We start from the raw sequence: 10,764 nt of genomic DNA, 5'->3' as shown, positions 1-10,764 counted from the left end.
CCCACCACCCCCATCACTATTACTTTAAATGTTTGTTTGTTTGTTTGTTTAGGTATAATTGACATTTGGCATTATATTAGTTTCTGGTGTACAACATAATAATTCGATATTTGTATATACTGCAAAATGATCACCACAATAAGTCTAGTTAACATCCAGTTACAAAGATTTTTTTCCCTTGTGCTGGAAACTTTTAGGATCTAATCTCTTAGCAGCTTTCAAATATGTAATTCAGTATTATCAACTATATTTACCATGCTGTACATTACATCCATATGACTTATTTTATGACTGAAAGTTTTTACTTTTTACTCCCTTCACCCCCTTCACCCATTTCAACCCCCTCAGTTCCTCCCACCTGGTAACCACCAATCTGTTCTCTGTATCTATGAGCTTGTTCTTTTTTGTTTGTTTGTTTTTTTATTTTTGTAGATTCCACATATAAGAGAGATCATATGGTATTTGTCTTTCTCTAACTTGTTTCACCTAGCACAATACCCTCGAAGTTCATCCATATTGTCGCAAATGTCAGGATTTCCTTCTTTTTTTATGGCTGAATAATATTCCATTGTATGTTTATACTATATCTTCTTTAGCCATTTGTCCATCAAGGGACACTTAGGTTGCTTCCATAGTTTGGCTATTGTAAATAGTGCTGCAATGACATTGGGGGTGCATATATCTTTTCAAGTTAGAGTTTTCATTTTCTTTGGATAAATACCCAGAAGTGGAATTGCTGGATCATATGGTAGTTCAATTTTTAATTTAGGGGGAACCTCCACACTGTTTTCCATAGTGGCTGAAACCAATTTACATTCCCACATCTTCACCAACACTTGTTATCTCTTGTCCTTTTGATAATAGCCATTCTGAACAGGTGTGAGGTGATAGCTCATTGTGGTTTTGATTTGCATTTCCCTGATGATTGTTGAGCACCTTTCCTCATACCTGTTGACCATCTGTACGTTTTCTTTGGAAAAATGTCTATTCAGATCCTCTGCCCACTTTAAAATCAGATTGTATTTTTGCTATTAAGTTGTATGAGTTCTTTATATATTTTGGATATTAATCCCTTATCAGATATGATTTGCCAATGTTTTCTTGCATTCACTATTACTTTTTAAGTCTTTCTATATTGTTATTTTAAATTATTGAATTTTCAAGTGTCTATTTCATTCCATACGTCAACAAACATTTACTTATTAGCACAGGTTGTGTGATATTCCATGTCTGTTTTCTTAGGTAATCTTCACAACCTGGTGGGGTGGGTATCCTCCCTTTTCACAAGTAAGAAAACGTTTTTTGCTCAAACTCCTGCAGCTGGTCAGCGGCATTCTGCAGTTTCCCCTGGAACGGTCCTCAACTAGATACCAGAAATCTGACTTCTAATCCCAGCCCTACTACCATCAGCTGTGTGACCTTAGGCATCTCACTTCCCTGCCTCCCTAACAGGGACGGACATTTATTATTGGCGTCCCCTCCACCAGTATTTCTAGACTTCGTAGGTGCTCAATAAACCCTTGCAGATTCGATTGTGGTAGGAGAAAAGTTATACCTTAAAGTTTCTGACCAGGTGGGGAGAAAAAGGTTGCCTGTAAGGGTAGGGAGAAAACTGGGCCAAGGGGCCGTGGGGAAGGGACAGAAGGGAAGTCGTGGGTGCGAAACAGGCAAGGCTCCCAGGAGACGGGGAATTTGGAACTGTCGGGGCTCGGAGGTGAAAAGTACCGGGGACGGCGAAGGGGAGGTGGGAGGACATTCCGATCTGGGGAAGGGTGAGGACAAAGCGTAGCTGGAGAGGAGTGTGAGGCCTGATGGGGTGGGATGGGGAAGAGGTGCTGGCGGAGGGGCGGGCGCGTCCCGGCCGAGCCGAGTAGGCGCCGTGTCGGGGTGCGGGGAGACTTGTCCCGAGGGCCGGGGCGGCGCGAGGGCACGCGGGAGTGCAGGGAGGGCCCGCCGAGCTGCTGGAGCGGGCGGGACGAGCCGGCTCGGGCGGGGCGGGGGTGGGGGGGGGGCGCCGGACTCCCAAACCCGGGCGGCCCCGGCCCGGCCCCTCCTCCCCGAGGGCGGGCGGGGCGGGGCCCGGGCTCGCCCGGCCTCTTGGCGGCGCCGCGGTCCCTGCACTCGGGCCGGGCTCTGCTGGCTGCGGCTAGAGCGGGACCCTGGAGGCGGCGGCGGCGGTAAGTGAGCCGGGAGCGGGCGCGGGGACTCGGACCGGGAGGCCGAGGTGTCGTCGTGGGCGGTGGGATCCGGAGGAGCTCGGGCCCGCCGTCCGAGCCCCGCGCCGCGCCGCGCCCGCCGCCAGGCGCGCGGGTCCCGGGGCTGGAAAGTGCGCTCCTGGCTCCCGCTCGCGCGCCCTGGCGGGGAGACGTGCAGGACAGATGGTCGGGTTCCCGGGGGCCCGCGTCGGGGCCGGGGCGAGGGAGGGGCTCCGGGACCGCCGTGTAGTGAAGAGGGGCTGGCAGCCTTAGCACCCCTGCCTCGACCCTCGGGCTCGAGTGACAGCTGCGAGTGAGCCCGGGTTCCTCCCGGACCCAAGCGAGCACCTCGGTCCCTGTCCGACCCTGTTTTACTTTATTTCTGGGCGTGCTGGTCTCGACCATCCCTTGAAAAGAAAGGGCGGGTGGGCGTCCCTCTCTCCCTGGCTTTCCCGGTCCAGGCAGGTCGTCCTGAAAGACCCCGCCTCACGTACGGCACACATCCTAGCTTTCCAAGGGACTTTTCCAAGTTGCATCACTGTTTGGCCTCTACACAGGTGCTTGGCTGTCATGTTGGAGTTAGTTACAGAGGATTTTTTAAAAAAACTTTGTATATTTACTCTGTGTATACCCCTTCACCCCAAGGCTGCGGTGCCTTTCCAACGCTGCTCACAACGCGCTGTTCAAAACACGTTGGGGATTTCTTTTGGGTATTGGTTCTCAAACTTGGCTGCACATCTAGAGAGTTTTAAAAAATTCTGATGCCTAGGTCCCACCTCTAGAGATCCTGATTTAGCTGGTCTGGGGCGCAGCCTGAGCAATGGAATTTAAACAGCCAGGTGATTCTAATGTGCTTTGGGTTGTGCTTTTCGCTTTCCACACCCACTTTCTGAACTACTAGAGGAGATCATCTCAGCTACTCTCGATTCTGCCTTGTGTAATCCACCTTTGCACTTGAAAAACCTGTGGGCTGGTGCTTTCCAACTTTAAACTGCAGATGGTGCCTTTTTCTGGAGTTCCCTCTGCTTCTACCTCTCTGTTCACAGAAAATATTGCTAGTGCACTTTCTGCCAAGGAGGTGACAGTGGAGGGATTAAAGTCATGAAGTCCTTGCAAGGGTCAAGGTTATGCTACAGGTTCTTATTCAGGGAAACTAAGTGATAGTTTGACTTGTCCTATTTGGAAAGGATTTCAGATTAAAAGGAGGAAAAATAATTTAGGAATCCATCAGCTTTTGGAGATCCTCTGGCACAGATTATGATTCTGCATAAATGTGTGGGGAAATTTTTTAAGAACACAAGCTGACAAGATCCTTATTTTGTAGTTGATATGGTGTTAATATGTGTGTTAAGCTTCATTGTGTAGATTGGGTTTATTCCCACTGTGTGATTAAGCCCAGCAGATGTAATTAGCACAGTGTATATTTCTTGTTGACAGCATAATATCTGAGTTAGGGAATTGGTGCCTACAGTAACATGACACATCTGAGGTGAGACCTTTGGCACTTGTCTAATGATCTTAAAAATGATAGGGAAATAGGACTAAGGAAAAATCGAATATATGTATACTTTGAATTTGAGCATATGTTTTCTTATAGTGTGTTATTGTGACAGTCTCCTGGGATCTTGGTTAATTTACTGTGGTACCTAAGTATGATGTTTGTATTAGATTCCCACCTGTATGCCACGTGGCCACAAACCAGTGGATTTCATTTTTTTCTTAGGCGCTGGCCCTCTATATGACATTTTTATTAGTAGTGGTGTGACATTCTTTTAAGAGAATGCCCTCCAGAGTTGGAGGAAAGTTTGTGTTCATTTCTAGCTCCTAACGTGAGTCAAAAGAACATTCATTTTGAAAAAAATCAGAATTGTAGAGTTTGGTCCCAGTTGGTTTCTCTCTTTTTCCCATCTTCGATTACCATGCGCTGCTCCTATCCCTGGGCTCAGTTGCTGGAAGTGGGGCCGCGGTGGCAGTGGGCTTAACTGTCTTGGCTTGAGAATGGAGGTTATGTGGAGGGCATGGTCTCACAGGGTGGCCCCTGGCCCGAATCCTCAACCTTTGGGGAAAAAAGACCATATGGAAAGTGTCTTCCTACTGTTGAGTTTTTCTGTTTTTTTTGGACCAGACCAACAAAATGAAGCCATGTTATTGACTGGTTCGTTAACTTGCTAATCTTATCTCCATTTAGGGGGAAAATGTTGACTTGAGGATGCTGTCGAACTCCTAGTGCCTGAAAAGTTGCACCTGAACAGCAATGGTTAAACTGTGAATATAATGGTACATTCTGGAAAAAAAGCAAGAAAAAGTATGTGTAAATATGGACCTAACAGATTTATTTAAGCATTTCTCCCTTTTTAGTAGTAACTCTAATATTCTAAAGTGATTAGAAGAAAGTAAGTGAAGAAAGAGTTAGTGAGGGGCTTCTTTATTTAGAGAAAGGGTATGCAGCATTCAGAAGAGTGATCTTTGATTTGTGTTAAGAATAGACTGCCCTATTGGCTTTTTTTTTTTCCCCCCCCTTCACGTAGGGACAGTTAATTTGCTTGTACTGATGGGGTTGGGGGTGGTTTAAAGAATTCAGTGGCCTCCTTTACTCCCTCTGTCCCCACCCCTGCCTGCAACCCATTTATCTAAGAGGTGCCATTGACCCTTTTAAAAAACACGACTGATTTTGTGCTTTTCCTTTCTTTTCCTCCTCTGATCCTGGCACTAAAGGGCAGTGAAATGGCTGAGAGGTTGGCATCAGAGGAGAAAAACAAAGTTCAAGGGGAATTGAAAATTGGGTAATTTTCCATGAATGACCAAGTGCTTACTTTATTCTGTCACATGACATTGCTGTTATCACGAAACAAGTTATCCCATAAAAACCCTGAAAGTAGAAGAGAAGAAAGGGGGATTTGATGGAAAGAGCACCAGGGTTGACCGGCTTTCACGTAGGGGAAGCTTATTGGAGTTTTCAGTCCAATGCCCCTGTCCGACCCCACTTTCCTTCCTTCTTCAGGCACTGTCCTCCGTCCCCCAAACCAATATCCCTGGGAGAGAGAGTGCTTCATCTTAAATTCATACCACATTTTTGTTTTTGTTGTTTCTTTACTCAGTCATACAACAAATTCAGTTCTTATGAAGCCTCCACTCCTGGCAAAGCTCTGTTATCGTTCACCGATTTCGTGGTAAACAGGCTACCGTCCTGACTTATGGAGCTTGAAATCTGGTGGAGATGTAAACTGGGGGTTACAGTAAGTTGGGAACTCTTAGACGCACGATGAGCATGAAGAACTGGGGGGGGAGCTGGGTACCTCCTGGCTCGCCTCCCCTGGGTGTATAGATACCTTGTCAGTTCATTGGCACAGCAGACGCAAGAAAAGCTTTTCTTGGGTTTAAATTTTTATTAAGTCCCTATGTCAAGTTTTAAATAATTGGCTTCAGATACTTTTCTGATGGACGAGAGGGGTTTGTACTCCGATCCTGCCAAGGGAAAGTGAGGAGTGAGGAAGGAGGAGTTAGGATTCTGGCAGATGCGATTTGCTTAAGGAGTACTTAGGCAAGCAGTGCATGGAGGGATACGACCGGGGTTGGGAAGCTGGCGGAGAACGTGGCTGGATCCCTTTTTGCCGTGATAGTAACTGGCAACCTAAGCTTAGTGAGTAGAGGCTACCCCTCCTGTGCAACTGAGCTGGGAGGAGGGTAACAGCAGCCGTTGTACTTTGAGAGCAGGTGGGTCGGTTCTTGTCTGTGGCTCCAGCCAGTGTGTGGATGTTTGTTCTTTATCGTACTGTTGTCCCTTTAGCTCAGGTTTCCTTGGACAGACAGGAAACTGGACTTCACACTGCTTTTCCTTGGGAAGGTGGTTTCCAAACAGCTGACCCACAGGACTAATAACCCCAGGGTTGTAAGAGTAGTTACATTTGTTGGCTGTCCACCTTTCACGTGTCGGGTAACGAGCGGGGCACTTGTCCTCCGTTGCTTTAAAACCTGTACGTTCCTGAGGGGCAGCTGGCAGCGGCCTCATTTTACAGATGAGGAAACTGAGGCCCAAAGAGATCCTGGGCGGCTCAGGCGCTCCAGAGAAGTGGCAGAGCTGAGGTTCCAGAGCTCTCGGGGCTGCCTGAATTCAAAGCTGAGGCCTTTCCACTGCTCCTTGTGCCTCTAAAGCAGAACTGATTGGGAAATTATGTTTTCTGTGCCTTGTTTTTCTAACACCACAGTCCCCTTAGATCTGGATTGATTTACTGTTTTCCTCTATGGGACGATGCGTAATGTTAGACCGAAGATCACTGCGGGCTTATCATCCCAAGGGAAATTATATGAAATCCTATTTTTCTGGTTTTTTAAACGGAGAGGATAGATTAGGCTGTTTAGAAAGGCTCTGAATGGATCCCAAATCCTAGGTTAGAGAGACACTGTCTCCACATTTCTTCAAGTTCTGCAAACCTCTGAATTTCTGGAGATAATTGGCCGTTGGGTAAGAGATTAAAAACAAAATTCAGTGTCGAATATTCTGGAGCAAAGCGAAGCCGTGCACGTTCAGTTCCTATTTATGTGGTACTAGCAACAAAAACAAAACTTTGCTGCATTGTGATTACCTCAAGCTCTTAAAATTACAGGTCAGAAGGGTTTAGAGGCGTGCGGAGCTATAATTAGGAAAGGTAAGTTGAAAACAGGGTTACCGCGTGTGTGTCCATTACTACAATGGGCTCTAGCTCTATATTTCACCCTAAGAAGGATCAGCTCGATGGAGGGTCATCATGGAGTTAGTGTTTGGGATTACAGCACAGGGCATTTTTCATGAACATGGAATATTTCAGCCTCTTGTTTTATAGGGCGGGGTTTATCCCCTGCTGTCCAGTCACAGGGCTTTCTGCTTGCCTTTGGTAGAGTACATAGTGGCTCAGGCTGTTACATACTTTGTAGTCTTCTTAAGTCTATAAAGCCCCTTTATTATTATTATTATTTTTAAATTTATTTATTTATTTTTATATTTTATTTTTGGCTGTGTTGGGTCTTCGTTTCTGCGCAAGGGCTTTCTCTAGTTGCGGCAACCAGGGGCCACTCTTCATCGCGGTGCGCGGGCCTCTCACTATCGCGGCCTCTCTTGTTGCGGAGCACAGGCTCCAGACGTGCAGGCTCAGTAGTTGTGGCTCACGGGCCTAGTTGCTCCGCGGCATGTGGGATCTTCCCAGACCAGGGCTCGAACCCGTGTCCCCTGCATTGGCAGGCAGGTTCTCAACCACTGCGCCACCAGGGAAGCCCAGCCCCTTTATTATTAATAATCTTTCACCCTTGCTTATCTCTTTGCTAGAGGATTGAGGCAAGATGATCAAGATTTTCTAGTTTTGGCTTCAATAATTCTCCTGAGTTTTACTTCTGACTCCCCCTGGCTTTCTAGCCCGTATTTTATTGCATTTGAAATAGGCACTCTGTTTTCCCTTGCAAATTGGAGTCCATTCGGGGAAGAGGACCCCCTGCGGCTAAGACTCCTCCCAGGGGTCCTGAGACGTCAGTGTTGTTGATCCCATTTTCCAGGTGAGGAACCCGGTGAGGTCTGGAGTCTTGTGATTCCAGTTCAGAGTTTGAGACGCTGTTACAGCTGCCCTCTTTTGATTTTATTTCAGAGGAAAAAGAAATGGCCCAGTTTCCAAAGTCATAAAGAGGTTCTAGTATATCCTATGAACTAATCCATATCCTTGAGCTTTGTTGTAGCTGTATTACAGATAACTTTTTGTAAAAAAAAAAAAAAAAAAAAAAAAGAATTTGCTTCTCCACCATTTTTGCTTATAAGATTTTTATCCTCCTTATTAAAAACAGTTGACTTAGAATTGCACAGCAGCAGCTGAAAAGTGGATTAGCCTCTCTCCTTGCCCTAATCAAATATCAAAAACCTGGAAAGTTTACTGAGAGTGGTGATTACAGTGAAAGCTTTAAGAGTTGGAGAGGAACTGATAGAGAAAGAATGGAGGGAGAGATAAGAGAGAGTAGTTTGGAAAGGGACTGCTGGCTGGAGTTTACCAAATTTAAGATTTTTCCTACTTGTGAGTTTCAGGCTTGAGGCTTGAGCACCTTTGTTTCACATGTAGTCAGGCCAGCTCAGCCCTAACTATCTGTGCTGCCCTGAGCCACCTGAAAGCTGTTTTGTGGGGTGGGGTGGGGGTGGAATGGGGTATAAGGGTTAGAGGGAGAGAGGAAGTAGGGAAAGGGGGGAGGATTAGAGCCAGTAGTTACCTGGTTCTTCAGGTCTGGTCTGCTCAGGGCATGACCACCTCTTGCTAAAGGTCTGGATACCTGCCTTGAGTCCAACTTCCTGGGCGTGAGGCAGCTTGGTGGGGTGCAGAAGAGTCACCAGACTTCCCAGGAGGCCTGCCCAAACCAGTGATTCTCATAATAATAGCAAATGCTTCTGGAGCATTTACCTCCAGCCCTGTCTGAGAGTGTTCAACATAGCAGCTCTATGGGATGGGTGCTATCATAAGTGCATTTTCCTGGTGAGGGAAAGAAGGCCATGAGAAACTGGGTCACTTGTTGAAGTTGTGCAGCTACCAAGTGGTTGGATCCAGGGTTCAAACTTGTCTGGCCCTGAGCTGTGCTTCTCTGGACCCGGAGCCCTGGTTAGTGCGTGGGCTCTGCATTCATCCCCTCAATTCACCCACTCATTCATTTCTTCACAAATTGTTGACTGCTTGCGTGTGCCTTTATCTCAACAATTAGAACACCATCAGTGCCCTTTGCTAACATGTCGGAGGAACCCCCCTCCCCTCAAAACCTGTAAACAAACCTGTAAAGAGGAGGGCTCTCTCAACTGACCTCGCACCCCCGTGTGTAGCAGAAAATAGATGCTCCATAAAGTTTTGTAGGAGGAAGGACAGAAGTCATTCAGCTTTTTGAAACGTGACGTCTTGTATTTCATCTGTGTCTCTCTATCGGCCACAGTGATTTCTAAACAGAAAGACAGATGAGCGCTAAGAAGGGTGAGACTGGGGGGGACTGTTTCACCAAAATAATAAGGGGGAATTCTTGATAAAGGCATGTTTTAAAAAATGTATTTCGGGCTCTCATGGTCAGTGATTGCTGTTTGTGTTTGTGCTTAAAGCACTTATTATTCAAAGGGCATGCCCACTCCCAGCTTGCAGATTATTTTGTGAGTCAAGGAGGCCCTTCAGCCTTCCGGGCATTGGTGGAACTGTTTTTGCCAGCAGAACGCATTTTCTCTGGACTTGAGGATCAAACCCCTGGAGCGTTCAAGCCCACCTCCATCTTCTCAGGGCAAGGCTCTGTTTAACATTTCAGTACCTGAGCTGGTAGAAGGTAGATCCGCCTCTGGTCTTCTTGTTCCATCTTCCCACTGTGGGGTGAGAGCATTGGGGTCTCACCTGCTTGAATTGGAAGCCACATTTGCCCATCACAAGGAGTGTGGTGTTCTGGGCAGGTTTGCTCATCCATTACAGGGTTGTTTCCTCATCTGTAAAAGGGGCATGCAGCTCTTACCTCATAGAGCTGTTAGGACCACATCTCTTTGACATAGTGTAGTGGCTCTCAAATGGGGCCCCGCTGGGGGACATTTGGCAGTATCTGGAGACATCTTGGTTGTCACGACCAGGGGTGGTGGTGGCTACTGGCATCTAGTGGATAGAGGCCAGGGATGCTGCTGGATACCCTACAATGCACAGGATGGCCCCCATAACAAAGAATCATCCAGCCCAGAAGTCAGTACTGGGAGGCTGAGAGCCCTGGCAAGGTGGCACCTCTAACAGCGGTGGTGGTTTTTAACATCTCTTATCAAAGGGAGCTGTTGGCCAGTGGCAAAGAGCCCTGCTTTCTTAAGTGGGGTGGAGGGAATGGAATTTAACCTTTTATTGGTGCTTCTGGGTTACCCCACAGGTGCCCCTGAAATGTGGGAAGAGCTGTTTTCCTCTCCATTAGCGTGCTCCTTAACTTCATTTGTAATTGCGTGCACCTATTTACATATAAATAATACATATAGATTTACATATAAATAACTTATATGCTAAAAAACATTCCCGAACATCTCAGAGTAGTTAAACCTGGCTCTTCAGGAAGACAGTAGAGTGGGGCCCTGGAGTAGAAGCCAGGTGCCTGCACCCACCGTGTGGCCTGGCCTTGGGAGGCTGGCTTTTCTCCCCGGGAAAGGACGGGTAATCACATCACCCTCCTATCTTACCACATTGTTCCCGGGACTAAATACAGTAAATCCGAACACATGAAAATCGCTCTGTCTACGTGAAGTAGTTCTACACATGTGAAGGTGTAGTTTGATTCCTAAGGTGTGATTTTGAAGGTGTTTTTCAGAGAACTCTGTGGTCACTCAAGAAATGCCACTGAAAAAGGATTAGGGCTCAACAGCCAAGGAATATCCGTGTTGCGGGCAAAGTGGGAAACTAGGCCCAGAAAACATTCCTTCAGCAGAGCGTACGATTTGGAGGCAGAGTGGCCGTGCTCTGAGTTTGGGTGTAAGCTACGTGCTCTCCTCCCTCTGGGTTCATCCTTTGGCTTTTCCCCTATTTGCTGGGTGACCCTGGGCAAGCTCCTGGACCTCCCTGTGCCTTGGTTTTCTCAC

The 10,764-nt window shown here is 47.0% G+C and overlaps 1 protein-coding gene across 2 annotated transcripts in view; it reads left to right on the top strand.

Moving 5' to 3' along the window:
* Positions 1-2,096: 2,096 nt before the first annotated feature.
* Positions 2,097-10,764, top strand: part of CGNL1 (cingulin like 1) — a 153,339-nt gene continuing 144,671 nt past the window's right edge. Inside the window, exons 1-2 of one of the 2 annotated variants that reach the window (XM_036843361.1) lie at positions 2,127-2,177; positions 4,384-4,500. The gene's annotated coding sequence lies outside the window, so the exon portion shown is untranslated. Of the gene's footprint in view, positions 2,178-4,383; positions 4,501-10,764 lie in introns of both variants that reach the window. The other variant, XM_036843360.1, reaches the window with a different exon arrangement.

Source organism: Balaenoptera musculus, chromosome 2 (genome assembly GCF_009873245.2).
Source record: "Balaenoptera musculus isolate JJ_BM4_2016_0621 chromosome 2, mBalMus1.pri.v3, whole genome shotgun sequence".
Classification (NCBI taxonomy): Eukaryota; Metazoa; Chordata; class Mammalia; order Artiodactyla; family Balaenopteridae; genus Balaenoptera; species Balaenoptera musculus.
Note: the sequence above shows the minus strand (reverse complement) of the source record. Positions and strands in the feature narration are given on the sequence as shown.